General features: G+C 35.8%; 1 protein-coding gene across 6 annotated transcripts in view; it reads left to right on the top strand.

Moving 5' to 3' along the window:
- LOC726153 overlaps positions 1-16,512 on the top strand; it is a 301,298-nt gene that overhangs the window by 98,481 nt on the left and 186,305 nt on the right. For all 6 annotated transcript variants that reach the window (XM_016916318.2, XM_006562316.3, XM_016916317.2 and 3 more), the window contains one exon: positions 7,089-7,129. The gene's annotated coding sequence lies outside the window, so the exon portion shown is untranslated. The remainder of the gene's footprint in view (positions 1-7,088; positions 7,130-16,512) is intronic.

The following is a 16,512-nucleotide window of genomic DNA, read 5'->3' as shown; positions in this document are numbered from 1 at the left end:
ACGTTAGAATTTATACACGGCCGCGGGTGATCCGTAATTAGCCGGTATTACGTGCACACGGATGCATTCTTCTCCCCTTTTTATTCCATACTTTATCTCTGTCTCTCTCTATCCTCCTCTCCTTTTCTCCGCATCGGTTGTCGCCGATCTTCTTTGTGTGATCGTTGTTTAGGCCGGCTTTTAGGGGCGGTTTTCGTTCGAAAGGTTGATTTCTTTGATGTCGAGTGCCCGTGGCAGATGATTCGAAGGGGGAGGGGGATACTGCGATTTCTCTTTGCTGTCTTTGTTTCTCTCGTTCTCTTTTCAGGAGGAAAGGGATCAGGGGCGAAATTTCAGGGGTGGTTGAATGGAAATAAAACTTCGGGTTGAAAAATCGAAGAGTGTATTCGTCAATTGTTGCGAATAAATGTTTGAAAGAAATGTTTTTTTCCTTGAATATTTGTGTTGAAAATTAATTTCGAACGAGTGTAATTAAACGCTGTTCGAATCTTTTACTTAAATCCGTTCTTATTGCGATGGAGGGGAAAAATTAGAGGATGGAAATGTTATTCGAATATTCTTGCAAGTGTCGAGCAGAGTTGTAAGTAAGAAGGGCGGTTTGGATCGTATTTCAAAGGCATACTTCCAAATTGTCTCGCAGCTATAACGAGCAATATTTAAATATACTTATTTGACGCAACGTTCGTTTGTTCGTTGTTCATTTGGCAAAGACAATGGCGTTAAAATAGTATTCGGTTTCACAGTTTGCAAGGTGAAATCCTCGATATGTTTCATTATAAAATTACATTAAATTCTATAAACTGACCATCGACGCTCATACTTAAACGAATTATAACAATCTTACATTATCATTTCACACCTGTTTAATATCTCATATAACTCTTTATGTATAACACAACCTTAAAAAAAACGATTTAAAAGTTTCAGATTAAGATTCACTCACTTCACCTCTAAGATGTAAAAATCTTAAAAATATATGCTTTTTGTTTCGTATCTGATTCCAAAGATATACAGTGAGACAGGTTAGAGAAAGACAAGGATGGTAGAGCAAAATCTTAAAAGGCATCGTATGAATCAAAAGAGTACATTAAAGAATAACCTTTCCTCTTACTCAAAATCATCTTACATCATCTTATATATATTTATAGATCAATTTTTCCAACAGTATAATATTAATTTACACACGTTGATAAACGAATTCGACTATAAAATAGAATTTTCTTCTCAATTTTCCTTAAGATATTTCGTTTAACAAGCTCGGGGGGTAGAACTCCTATGGGCCGTTCTACAGGATTTCATATGAGCGTGTACGAAACACGTGTACACGGGCAGACAGATTCGTTAGCAGGCTAACCCGTAATCGTTAGCACGTCTGGAGTTACGGTTTAGACGGCACACAACGTTACACGATGGGTGATTAAAGACCTCGATGAGATAGGCGTGCATCGGTTAAGTGCGCCTCCATCCCTCTCTTCTTCGTCTCATCTTCCATCCTGGGTATCGTGTTCCTATCCCTTTCCACCCTTTCGGTTTCCCTTTCTACCTCGGATCATCCGAAGAAGTGAATTTCCCTCGAATTCTCATCATCGTCGTCGTCATCGTCATTCGGATGTCGAATAATCGAAATTTTATTCCGCAAGGACGAGGCTCTCGAGAGAGAATGTTTTAAAAAATGTTTAAAAGTTAAGAGGATTAATTTGTAAAGCGCGAATAATAGGCGAATAATAGGCTGATTACGCAACAAGGTGGGAAAAGGGGAGCGTCGAAAGTGGGGGATCGGCGGGGATATTGGTCCAGAGTCGCGATATATTTATACAACGCGGGGAATTGATTCGGCGCCGGGACGAATTAACTTTCTGGTGGCGTTCTGCCAGCCACCGAGAGTTCTGCCGATCCAAAGGAATTTAACCGGCGTCGGATCGAGGCATTACACCCGTTGTTATCCTTCTATCTCCACCCTTCGTTTGGGAGAAATTTTCTTATTCGAAAAATTTGACATGGAACAAAGATATATGTGCGTATGAAACATTATGAGCGGTTTATTATCTGGCGAGTTTGTGTATGTAAAAGATCCGTATATTTATGCAGTGAATCGGATCATTGAACGAGATCGTTGCTTCGATTGAACCTTTTTTGAAATATAGTGAGCTCAGAGTTGTGGAATATAGGCATCGACATGATCCATGTGTATATAATGTTACTTTTCGTCGAATTATATTCTCCTAATTGATACAAATTGAGCTTTTTCTTTAAATTGAGATTGTAAAACTTTTAAAAAATTTCATAGATAATTAATTCTCATTTCCCTTTTCATCAATTCCAAATCAAGATCCACATTTTTCTTTATTAAATATTGGTTCAATTATTTCCCACAATCTATTCTCTAATATTATCTATCTATTTCTTCTTATATAAATTGTTACAAATTGAGATTGTGAAACTTTTAAAAAATTTCATAGATAATTAATTCTCATTTCCCTTTTCATCCAATTCCAAATCAAGATCCACATTTTTCTTTATTAAATATATTCTTTCTTGCTATTGGTTCAATCATTTCCCTCAACCTATTCTCTAATATTATCTATCTATTTCTTATATAAATTGTTACAAATTGAGATTGTGAAACTTTCTTTTCTAAATGAGAATATATTATTAAATATATTCTTTCTTGCTATTACTTTTACTCCAATCATTTCCCATAATCTATTCCCTAATATTACCTTATCCCTATTTATTTTATATTTATCCCCAATATTATTATCTATTTCTTCATTTATATAAATTGCTACAAATCCACGTTTTCCTTTACTAAATATATATTTTCTTGCTTTTGATCCAATCATTTCACCTTCATTCCCTAATATTACCTATCTATTTCTTCACTCGTATAAATTGCTACAAATTGATCTTCTTCTCTAAATCGAGATTACAAAAACTTCACACAAATAATAATTAATTCCCCTTCGATTTCGAATCGAAATCCAAAACTTCCACTTTCCAATTTCTCCATCCCAAGTTTTTCCACGCCCATGATCGTGAAACGTCCAGAATAATGCAGAATGTTGAACGTTGTCCGCCTCCACCGCGTTAGAATAATTTTCCAAAACGTTTCGAGGGTAGGGAGAGCATTGTTATCCCCGCGTACACAGCCTCCATAATACACACCCGTTTACGTGGAACGTCAGACCGTGGCTGATAGATTCATGGTAAAGGGGGAGTACGTCACCTCCCCCCCCTCTCCGTTGCGATTCATCCAACAGCAGCTTGCATCCTGAATCGAATATCATTGTGCTACGTCATTAACACCGCGTTACGGGACCTACAGCAATTAGATAGACTCTCTCTCTGATCGATTGTACTTGTAACCAAATCTCTCGACGGACAAAAGCACGACTTGCTACACGATAATGCACTATCGTGGTATTGCAACGACGGTTCCGTGTTTGCACTCTCCGATGTCTCGTACTCCTCCGTTTCCTCCTTCGAAACCCTAACCCTGGGGAGGGGGGGGGTGGACCGATCAATCGATATAATTAATTATAGGGAAGAAAGAAAGGAGGAGCGTTCGTATTCTTTTGCTTTTAAATCGGGATTCGGGGATCGAGGATATTGTCAATACCCCGATCGGGGTGTATAAATTTATTTATTTAATTCTCTCGCGGATGGAAAGGGAAATTGATCAAATGAATGATCAATTGTCGAGGGCGAGGCGAGGATAGACGCGATTATTTTTAATCGAGGCGTAAGCGATGATAACACGGACGAGAGTGGAAATGGTGGAATCGTTTCGAGATTTAATTGCGTTAATTCGTTCGATTTTTAACTTTTTTTTTTTTCTTTTTCGCGATAAAACTGTTGGATGAATGGGTTTTTACGTCTTTTCTTCTTCTTCTTTTTAATCCATGAACTGAAATGAAAATAGAAATTCGGTATAGGATACTTAATTATAGGATGGACGATTTTTCAATCAATTAGGCACAAAAATTTAGATGGGAAATTTACTTTGTTTAACTTCTTACTTTTCTTAATTTTCGAAAATGTATAGGAAATGTTGGTTTTAGAAAGGTTTGGGAAGGGCAGAAGTAGGGATGATGGTGGAGGAGACGAGAGGATTCGAGGGTTTGCCGAGAGAGGATGTTGTGGCTCGGGGATCCTAGGTCAAGGACGATTCTGATTAGGGTGGCGAGATAACTGTGGCCGAGCGAATTACGATGTCTCGCTTCTCTCCTCCTCCTCCCCTTTTCGCATCTTCTTAAGTAATTATCTATTTTTCTTTCATTTCGATAAAATGAAAAATAAATCGAAAAAAATTATTGCCACGAATAATAATTCTTCGACGAGGAATAATTCGATTCATTTTATAAAAAAAAGAAAAGAAGAACTCAGTAGACGGATGTTATAAACCGGAAGTATACGCAAGTATCCTATATCTTGGACAACTTTTCAAGGATTTCAGTTGGATATTCCGCCCTCGAGGAGATATTTGCGCTTACACTGGCGCGTTGTCGGCGCACTTTGACCCTCTCGTTCGCTCGAGAGTCTGAAGTGGATTTCCGCGGGGGAGAGGAAAAAAAAAGAGAGAAAAAAAGATTCGCCCTTCCTTTTTTCTTCACCCTCCTCCTCCTCCCCCAGTTTTCGAAACGAGATTTGCGACCCGCCAACTTCTCGTTCTCGATGGGATAAGATTTACGAATTGGCGAATGCTCGCTCGCGGAATCGGCTGTTCCACAAGTTCAAGTTTCAACTTCCTCCAACTTCCCCTCGAAAATTAATAAATATTGATTTCATGGAAATTTTCTTGAGGATAATTTGCTTCGATTTGTCTCGTTAGTAAATATAAATATATCAGATCGTCGAGATCAAAGAGATGCATCGACGTTTTTTTTTTCTCTTTTTATCATTTTTCGTAAAGCGTCGTAAAATTTCAAAGTTTGTTATAAATTGCTTTCGAAACATGATCCTTTTCTTCTATTAGGGAATATTTTTCTAGAAACAAGTAGATTTCTTTTCTCTTAATATTTTTATTAAATTATATTTATTAACGCGCAACAATTAAAATCAAAAATTATTTTATCACGGATAAATTATCGTCATATTTATTTTCTCAAATTTCATTCGAGATTGAATCGCATTCAACTAGTAACGAATACTCCTTAAAATTATTTTTTCAATTTCACTCCTCGAAAAGGAAAAGAAAGGAAGAAAAACACTCAGAAATCTCGGCTGTTGGACAAAGGGGTGGTTTATAATTAAAAAAAAACACGGCACTCCCGAGGATTGTCGGAGCGGAACAAACGGATGTTATAAAATATTGAAAAGGAGGGCGGTGAAAATTTGTTTCGGTTCACGTACACGTTGTTTGCCTTATATCCCCGCTTAAACAATCGCCACGAATCGTAGCCATTATCCTGATCGCCGCGGCTGAAAAGCAAATTGCCATCCACCCGCCCCAAAATTGATTTCCCTGCATTGAATCCGTCCACTGTTCGAATCTCGCGCGGTTAACTGAAATCCAAGCTTCTCTTGGACAGAAAAAAGAAGAAATAAAAAATAAAGAATGGGAAACGATGGAAGACAATGAAGGCTGTTTTCACCTTCTCTTCTTCTTCTTCTTCTTTTCAAATCAAACTTCACTTTTCTGTTCTTTCGAAGATTTATTCGTATTTCTTTTTTTTGATATCTTTCGTTTGTAATCTTTGAAATATTGGAAGAATATTCGATTGGAAGGAAAAATATTTGGATAAATGAATACTTGAGAGAAATACTTTTTCAAATTAAGTGAAATATATTTAATATAATTTTAGGCCAAATTGTATAAATCTAAAATAATTTGCAAAATATAATACTCGTTGCAACGTTCAATGAACAAATTCTTCGTCCTTTTATTTTTTTATCTTCTTATCCGTACAAAAATATAATTCCTCGTAAATTCCAGTAATGTTATCCCTATTTCTAAAAAGTTTTTTTCCTGAATATAACTTTCAACGATGTTAACACAACGCAAACAACGATCGTATGTACGCATCTCTCCACGCAAAACGGACGAGAATCGTTTTCGCGCGAACGTTTTCCTACAATTTTCTTCCATCGTGTTAAGGAAGATACGCGCATAAACTTTCGACTTTACTCACTTTCGTCTTCTTCTCCTTCTTCTTCCTCTTATTATTATTATTACTTTCTCCTTTTTTCCCCGAGAGAAGGAACCACGCCTCGATTCTTGTCCAACGATGCATTTACGCGCGTTTCGAACATGTTTCCATTGACTTTTCGTCAACGATGCTTGTTAAATTGGGGGAAAATGGAAGAAACGATGTCTATCTTTCCACGAGTTGAACCGCAAGAGTATTATTTCTAGTATTATTGACCTTTGAATTTTAAAATAAAAACTGTTAAACGGGGGATGTTTAAAGGAAAATGACGGAGTTTTTAATATATCGAGGGGTAAAAATAACATATTGAGGGACGAGAGGGATGGTATTCGTTTCAATTTATCGAATGGAGCATATCGTGAAATTTTGGTGAATATTTTCAGACAAGGGGAGGGAAATTGATCTAATCGAGCGTTTTGAAAATTGGTAAAAATATTTTAAAAACACCGTACAAGATTATCTCTTGTAAATAAATATCCCACCGTGTTTTACTCGTAAAATAAATTTAATACGAGGCATTAAAATCATCGAATATTACACGATATTTAATATTATTAAAATATTTAATGCTATAATAATTATTTCAATATTACTTACTTTCGGTAGACGTTTATGCAAATTCATCAGACCAATTAAATTCCTAATTATGGAAATGGAATTTAAATAATATATATTCGATCCATTCTCCAAATATCACGGTACAATATCTATATCTGCACTGTTTAAATGTTTTATTTTTATTTGTTTTGAATTTTGTGTGTTTCTCGTAAATGCGAAAACGTCCATTTAATCGTTCTTCACTTCACAACGTCTGAATGAATGAAAAATATATATGTATATTTTCTTTTTTTTTTTTTTTTTTTTACTAATAAAGAAAACGAAATGTAAAATCGTTAATCAAATCGAGGATAATGATGGAAATTCGTTCTCGTGTTTCAGGTATCGGCGAGTACAGCTGCCACCACCAATCTCTGTAACACGTAAGTTTAACCACGAGATATTTACTACGAGATTTAATTGACGGAATAGTGCCCGGTCAAATATCGAGCAACGACAAGATTAATAAATCAAGTAACTTTAGTTTCGCGCTAATGCGCCGTTTTACGATCGGCTCATTGCCACCAAGTGCGTCATAAAGAATCTAATAAAATTCATCCGTCCCGGATATACTGTCTTCGTATGAATTCGTGCCAGATAACTCAATTTCTCGTTTGTTTCTCGTCATCATTCTAACGATTTTCTTTTCTTTTTTTTTTTCGAAAGAGAGAGAAAGTAAAGCAAATAATTCGAAGAAGGGAAAGAATTTCATAGAATGATTCTAATTCTCGTAATATCGATTGTGGCAATTTTCAATTATATTTATATGGCAATTATTTTTATATTCGTTCGTCAGAAATATTTCTAAAAAAAAGAAAAAATTCTTCGTAAAGAATTCTTATAAATCATAATAGAAAAAAATGATCCAATGATCAAAATCCTAAGAGAAAGATTAATCAAAAGAATCATCGATATACAAATTATCGTAACCTGAACGAATCACGATAAATCGAAAGAAAGAAGAATAACACATATTTTCCAATCGAAACGTCGACTAGTTAAAAAATAATCTGATAAGCTGATGAAAGAATAAAAAAAAAAGAAACTGAAACACATTAAGAAACGAAAACGAAAAGAAAGAGAGAGAGAGATAGAGAAGAAACAATTTCAGGTCTGGAGGGAGGATTACCTAGCTTTTGGAAATATTTGTGTAACCCAATTTGCAGGGGAGAGACGAGGAAGGGAAAGGTTTTTTTTTTCAGAGGCTAAGAATTTCCAGAATTTGTATTTTTTTAAAGCAAACAAACCAGAGTCGTTAACCGTTAAAAAAATCTGGACAAAAGCGTTCTCTGGGAGCGATTTGGAGAATTTTTGTCGCCACCCAACTCCCCTCCCCTTTCAACTTCTCGCATTAATAATCGCGCTGCCTCTGCGGAAAATCATTGTCCGCACAAGTCGTGAAACGAATGTGGAAATTTTTGCTACCTGTCTAAGTGATAAAAAGGGAGGGGAGAGGCGGAAGGGCGGAAGGAGGGGCACGTTTGACTAGGTGACCTCCATCCCCCTCCCTTTTTTTGCCCCGTATGTTTGCCACCCTTCGACCGACAGGGGGGGCAAAAAGATCGTTAGCGGGGATCTAGAAATGGTACACCGATGCCGCTTATCGATTCTAATTTACCGGAAAGTCATTACCGCGCTAAAAACTTCCCTATTTCCTTTCCATAATTTCGCCCCGAATTGGATCTGGACACTCGGTTATCCCAACGTGGATAGCTCAGTGATTCGATGGGTTTTCGAATTTTTGGGACGAGGGATTGATATTAGCGTTTCTTTTCTTTTTTTGGATTTGTTATCATATAAATTGTATGCAGAGTCACGTTTTTCTTTTTGGAATGGAAATTGAAAGTTCAATTATAAAATTGTGTTTAGGATATAAGGATAGGAAGGGTAGGTTATAAATTATATTTTTCAAAATATGGATGAGATATTTTCATCCGATTAATAAGAAAATAATTTGTAGTACAGAGTAAAGGATTAAATTGTTAAATTGCAAAAATTCGATTAGATAGGTTTTTGAATTTTTGGGGGAAGGGATTGTTATTAGCGTTGCGTTTCTTTTCTTTTTTTCTCTTTTTTTATTGGATTTGTTATTATTTAAATTGTATGCAGAGTCACGTTTTTCTCTTTGGAATGGAAATTGAAAGTTCAATTATAAAATTGTGTTTAGGAAGGTTATAAATTATATTTTTCAATGTATGGATGAGATATTTTCATCCTGTGCCCCGATTAATAAGAAAACAATTTGTAGTAAAGGATTATTGTTAAATTGTAAAAATATTTCCAGGGAAAATTCTGTTAAATTTTTTTTAAAGTCATAATGAATATTCTAATTATTTATATATTTTTATCGTGTTAAACATACACGGGGATCGATGAAATATCAAATTTCAGCCTGTTTCAGGCAATTTTATCATCATGCAAAGTAGTAATAGTGTTAAATTCCGGCGTTAGTTTAATCTTGGATCCAATCATGAATGAAACAATTGCGATTTTGCCTCGGCTCGATTCGAGTTCAATCGTGAATATTATCGATCCAATCCAGCAACGATTCCAAATAAATATTAACGAACCAATGTATTATATCTATAATCATCTTAATATAATTCCTCGCGATCGACGAATCGTCTCTCGATGATCGCCAAGTCGAAATGTTGTAATCTGAAATCCGATCTGCGAGAAGCCGTGATTATTCTAATGCATCGAGGCAAGCAGGAGGAGTGGAGTCGACTTAATATTCATCCTCGAACCGCTTAGAAATTGTATTCTCAATTTTCACGAGCCAGCCTCGTGATTTGACCCCGGTGGATGCTTAATGCAGCGTCCACATCGATCACCGCCATCCCTTTCTTCTTATTAAATTCTCGTCGAATTCTTGTGGAATACAAACGGCGATCGATTCGAAATTTTTGGAAAATTTTGGAATTCCAGTACCCATTCCAGATGCGATCCATCTTTGATTTGTCTCGTATTGCCATTTCTTTTTTGGAACCTCATCCCTATGGAAATTTTTATTAAAGTATCCACGTAATTCCAAATACCAAAGAAATTTTTCGATATCAATTCAATTTTTCAATCAAAATATTCGATCCCGTCTCCAATTTTTTCCCCAATCATTCTTCATCTTTTGCGTATCGTTCACAGAAATTTTTCAATCGATCACACGATAAACAATTACCGCCGTTTTATTATAAGAATAAAAAATAAAGTATCCATCCTGAATCTTTAACAAATCCAATAATCCTTAATCCGAATTGCTGCTTTCCCAACCAATTTCTCCGCCGATATGGACGCAGCATAAAGATCCACCGATCCGACAATCGTCGAGGAGGGTGATTTTTATCGAGACAGGAGGAGGACAAGTCGAGCCGATTTATACAGGGTCCGAGCGTCGAGTGGACCATTAAATCGTAAGTCTGTGCAATTACATCCCGATCCAGCCGCGTCTGATGATGTTGATTCAAGCCACGCTCCTCCAAGATCGTCAAAGATGCCGTTTATTATTCGTGATGGTCGATTAGTCGACGAATAGTCGCGACACAGGCGCCTCTTTATCGGGGGTTTCCCGTTCGAGTGGTTCGAAGGAATCGAGAGAAGACTTTGAGGGAGATTGAAACGCGCCCTATTGGCAGCCATCGGTGTCTGTCTTGTTTGGAATTTAAAACGAGTGACCCGGGTTCGATGGGATGTGTTGGGACGATTGATTTTCTTTCCTTTTCGCCCGATTGTAATGCATTCATCGGCGAAGAAATTATGGAAGGCGCGTGGAAGATGGAAGAAACGTCCTCGTATTTTTAATCTTCGTTGAAATAACGAGGGAAGATGGTGTGTGATTATTTTCTGAGTAATTAAACGTTTTTAAATAATAGAAAAAGATTCCTTGGGTTTGATAAAATATCAAGAGGTAGGATATCAAAGAAACGAGAAATTAATCAAATACGCTGCTCCATTTTCCCTCGTTATTTAATTTTTGTTGAAACGAATCGACAGCAATTTCGAGCTTTTGATTTAATTTTATTTCTCACCGAGTCTTGTTAAATATTCAGTGGATTTGTGAGAGAGATTATTATTATTATTTTTCTAATTTTTGGAAAAGTATAATGGAATGAGTGTATTATTCTTCGAAAATGAAACGAAGGAATGGAGAAACGGTTAATGTTCTCGGATCGAAGATGATGGTCGAGATAAAAATCCATTATTCTCTTATTCAACCATCCACGAGAAGAATAAAAATGAAAATTACCTTACTTTTAATCTCTTTATTCATCGTTAAAATTAATTTTAAAAGGGAAAGGAAACAAACTTATTTAATTATCCATAGTAAAAATTAAAATATCGATTTTTCGCGAAAAATCTGACAGAAATGAAATATAAAATTCGCAGGCGCGACTCGGCTAAAAGTATATAACGAAACATCACAGAGACATTGTGCGTTTGACAGGTAATTTTCTAAATGTTTAACTTGCTCTTTCCTGATAAAAAAAAAAAGAAAAAAAGAAAGAAAGAAAGAAAGAAAGAAAGAAAGAAAAGGATCGGTGAAACGGTGTATTCGGTGGAAAAGAGATTGTAACTTAATTTATTCCCGATAGAGTATCTTGTCTTAATTTAAAAATCCATGCTGTTTGTCGTTGAATGTCAAAGGAAGAAGATGGTAAGACGAAGGGAGGCAGTTTAATTAATCAGACGTTTCAGTTGAAATTCATAAAAAACGCGGGGAAACAATATGAAAAAGACGAGGCATAAATATTTAAACAAAAAGGAAAGTCTTGGAAACGCAGCCTCTTTTCTCTCCAGGCTCTTCGGTTCTTTAATCAATGAGCACCGAGAAAACTTCCGTAATTCCGCCTGTTTCCTTCCTTTTCTCTCCACTGTATGCGAAATTATATGGTGAAAAAAAAAAAAAAGAAGAAGAAGAAAAAAAAATATTTACTCGTTCAAACTGGGCTTCATTAAAAAATAGAAAAAATGGAGGAGAGAGACTTAATCCTTGGAATATTAAAATAGAATGATCGAAATTCTTTTTTTAATTCTTCGATGGTAATAATAATTCCATTTATGGTGGAAAATTCGTTCAAACTTGTCCAAATTCCTTAAAAAAATAAGAGAAATATTAGAATTATCAATATTTGATATAAATATATTTTCAACGTCATTCAAATTTGTATAAAGTAATTGGATTACACTTGAAATAGCGTTTCTAAGTCGTAAACTTTATTACTCTCGAAGAATTAAATATTCCATACTAATTTTTAAATCTCAAGTCAAAATTATAAGCTAACTTCAAAACCTTATTTAAAAATCTACCCATCATTTGCTCAAAACTATTTCAAACTTAGTCAAATCGCTACAATATTCTCGGTAAATCGACGATTCCAATTTTTAAATCCTAAATTAAAATTATAAATTCAAAATTCCATCGAAAAACCTACTTTCATCTACTCAAACTACTTCAAACTTAGTCAAATCGTTACAATATCCTCAATAAATCGACGATTCAAATTTTTAAATCCTAAATTAAAATTATAAATTCAAAATTCAATCGAAAAATCTACTATAATTTACTCAAACTACTTCAAACTTAGTCAAATCATTACAATATCCTCGATAAATCGTGAATCAAAATTATAAGATAAATCGAAAATTCGTTTAAAGGAAAACCTTTTGAAATTATCTCTTTCAAGGATACTCCAAACTCGGTCAAACCAAACCAAATTGAATTAACGAGGATAAAATATAGAGGAACACGTGCGAAATCACGATTCCTCCAAGTTTGCCCGTCGAAACTGTTCTGGAACGGAGTTGGCCTCGTTAAAAAGTGCTAGAGAAGTATGTATCGGTTATCGAAAATGTCTCTGCTCGGTTGAATAACAGCGTGACACTCCCCCCCCTGTGAAATCACTTTCGTGAACGAGGCGATTCTTAAAGATCGTCAAAGGAGAGAGAGACTTCGGCCATCCTTGGAAATTCTCCTCACGCAAAATATCGGCGCCGATTCCGATAACTTATGACGGTTCCACCACTTCTACGGTGATTGCCTTTTGTTACCGGTGAATAGAGCGCCTCTCTATCCCCGCCCCTCCTTCCCAGCTCCCCTGTGAACAGAAAATGGACCCCCTCCCCTTCCCAGGGACAACTTCTTTCCCACTGAAACTGACCGCAGCTGAGTAGGCGTCCAGACATATGTACAGGAATCGTATGTCTGGAATCGGTGACAGGAACAGGAGGAATAATTGGGCTGGGGAAAGGTTATGATTAATTGAAAGAGGAGAAGTGAAATTTTCGCGAAATTTGAACATTTGTTTGGTAGATGTTGAACAGAATGATCGATTAGATTTAAATATTCCTCGTTGTATAATAGAATGGCTTGGAGAATAGTTTAAAATTAAAGTATAGGATATAGGTAAGATATTAATGTATAAATAAAATAATTAATTAATCGAGGTCAAGAACTATTTCTTCAAAAATTATTAATTCATTCTATATTGATATATAATATTACGTTTATTAGTGTATATTCGAGCCTCGATTATAAATTAAAATAATTCGAACGAATAAACGTACAAAAAAGTACGATAATTAAAGTGAGAGAATGATAAAGGAACGTTCCAACAAATCGCACATACGCTCGACAAATCTCCAAATCCAATTTTGCTCTACCAACTTACCTATTCTCACGTCTCCCCGAAACAAAAGTAAAAGAAAAAAAGGGGAGAGAAAAAGAGAGAGAGAGAGAAAATTGATATTTCTCGGATTTCGAACAATCGATATCCACCTCGACGGTCCCGTTACAATTTTACAGGGAATATTTTGATATTTTGCGCTGGAACTTCCACTTGGAAAACATTCGACGATACCAGGCAGGCGTACGTGCACGTTGGCAGGAAAAATTCAGCGTAAAAACACAAGCCTGAGATAGAAGCCGCCGCGTGGTAGACAAATATGTGGAAGGAAGGACTCGATCGATCGATCGATCCCAGAGCCGGTGTCCATTTAATTTTCAGATTCTATTTTCAAATGACGATCGTCCACCTCGTTTGCCTTCCTCCCTCCTTTTCCCCCTCCGCGCTTCTTTTTCCTCTTTCTTCCCCGCGTGTCGAGGAGGATTCCATCCGGGTGGATGGAAGTTGGAGGAAAAAAGAGGGTGGGAGGGGAGGGGAGGGGAGGGGAATGGACGGCGGCATTCCTTTCTGTGCGTAACAAAATTAAATTCTCCGACGACGGATTGGTAACCGCCGCATTCTTCTGCGTGTGGAAAAACTAATTGCACGCCGGCTTCTCTCTCGTCTTCAATGAATTTCCATGGCCGTCGGCCGTTATTCAACGTTGCCGTTGGGCTAGAGAGAGAGAGAGAGAAAGAGAGAGAGAGAGAAAAGAAAAAAGGAAACAGGGAATGCTCCCGTGTCATTTTGGAGAGAGGTTTGACCGCGTTTCAACTCGTGGAAAGGAAACGAGATTCGATCGATCTTTTTTTACAGGGATTCGTTAATTTGGATAATTACTTGGATAATTAATTTGTTGTTTTTTTCCCTTTCCTTGTTTTTTCTTTTTTTTACTTTTCTTCTGTGTTCGTCTTCGTTTGATTTCGTTCTTCTTCTATCTTGGTTTTTATATATTTTTTTTTTTCGTCGATATTATAATTGCACGCTTACGAACTTTATCGTTAATTATTAATATTGGATTTAAAGAAAAAAGAAATCAAGTTTTACGAATCCATATTTGATGAAATGTGTAATACGTCTAGACATTCGTTCATTTGAATTCTTCTATCTTCCCCTCTCTAAATAAAAATTAATATCGTATTATAAAATCAGAATTGATCTCATTGAAAAATATTTTTCGAAGCGTGCCTGGGATCGAACGAATTGTTTTTTCCGCTTCTTTAAATTTTTATGAAATCATAACATCCTTCTCTTACACGGCCCGGTTCGAATAATTTCTGCCACACTCGATAATTAATTTCATCAATTTTTCTCTTTCGCGAAAGAGAGAGAGAGAGAGAGGGGAGGGGAGAACCGTGTTTTTTGCGTATTGTTCATCGTTCATCGCTTAACTAACAACATAGCTCGTTAAAAAAAAAAAAAAGAAAAAAAGGGAATAACATTAGCGGTTTCTATCGTTCCACTGACACTTTGCTTGTTAAGAGTTTACTCATCGCAATTGAAAATTTGCGCCACCGCCTCCATTGTTTCGCAACTCGATGCTTTACCGACTCCGGTAGCCAACGATTCAAACGAGACAGTTTGTCGAGAGAGTTTCCATGCTTTTTGCATGCTTCGAGCATTCTGGAAATTTAATTATCCTCGCCTCGTCTAAGCCGCATCGGTATGTGGATACGTCGTCGTTACGATTGGCCGAAAAAGGAAACATTTCGATTCGATTATTTCCTTCTTTTTTCTTTTTTTTTTCTTTCTTTCTTTCTTTGTGACTCCAGTGGAATTAAATTGATATCTTCCTCCCCCCCCCCCCCTACGAATCTTGATCGATATTTTCGATAAATTTGATCTTCTACCTCGCTCGTGCTACTTCCTTTGACGATTTTTGATTAGACGAAATTCCGTTTCATCGAAACGGCATTCTATTATCTATTCGCCGTTCACAATTCACAATTTTTCGAAATTCACTTTGCCACTTCTTCCCTCGAATTCGCCTCTAAATTACATTCGACGCGGCCGTGTACGTATTTCGATGTATATTTAAAAAAAAAAAAAAGAAAAATGTTTCATCCCTTGTCTGTCCAATGACTAATAATTGGTAAATTGACAAGTGACAATGTAGATTATAAACTTTCGTTTTACCACGCGAGTTTCTCAATTTTTTTTTTCTCCAATTTTGTTCAAAATTCTATTCTAAATTCATCGTCAATCTTACGATAATTGTTACAACTTTGAGATACTTTCTATATAATTTATCAATTATACGAAACTTTCATTCAATTTTTCATCATCTCTCGCAAAATTTCCTTCGTCATTTCATCGTTAAAATTATTACAATTCTAAATTGCTCGATCCGATTGATAATTAAATTTATTTAAATTTCACTTGGTTATTATATTAATTCAGTTCACAAAACATTGTTATAAATAATAATTCAACAAATTGTGTCATAGATAAAATTATTAAACGAGGATAATATTTCTTTTTTCCTTTTTTTTTTTTTTTTTTTTTTTTTGGAAAAAAAGATAATTTATATTTCGGCACGCAACGTGTTCGTGGAAAGGTTCATCGTTGCGCGCGAATTAACAGTATGAGGCAGGTTTATGTCGCCATTGATCGTCACTTTAATACCGAAATTTTTTTTTTCTTTTTTCTTCTTTTTTTTTTTTTCCCTCCCCTATCACGCGCGTAAAAATCCTTTAAAATGTTACCGGTAAAAAATTGCTGTTTTCCAGTTTTAATAATGGTATAGATTTTCGCTTCGTACGACGCGACAAATAATAATTTCATAAATTGCACTTGCTCTTTTCCGGGGGTATCGCTGGCCCCGATTGCCAGGGAACTGTTTAAATTCGGGTATTAAAATGTTAACTCTGCACCGTTTTACTGCTTTTTCCATTTCGTATTTCAAACACTGAAGGATAAATAATTTGTACGAAATTATCTTTTGCTTTATTTTTGCGGAGGAAGGGGAGGGGGTGGGATTAAATTAATTTCGTTAGAGAAATTTTGAAATGTTTATTTCTTCGTTTTTGTTTTGTACAACAAACCTTGTCAGAAATTTGAAAATTTGTCCGATTCCAAAATAAGAATTGGAAAAGTGATTACTATTATTT

Source organism: Apis mellifera, linkage group LG14 (assembly GCF_003254395.2).
Source record: "Apis mellifera strain DH4 linkage group LG14, Amel_HAv3.1, whole genome shotgun sequence".
NCBI classification, from domain to species: Eukaryota; Metazoa; Arthropoda; class Insecta; order Hymenoptera; family Apidae; genus Apis; species Apis mellifera.
The sequence above is the reverse complement of the archived record's forward strand: the minus strand, read 5'-3'. Positions and strand labels throughout refer to the sequence as shown.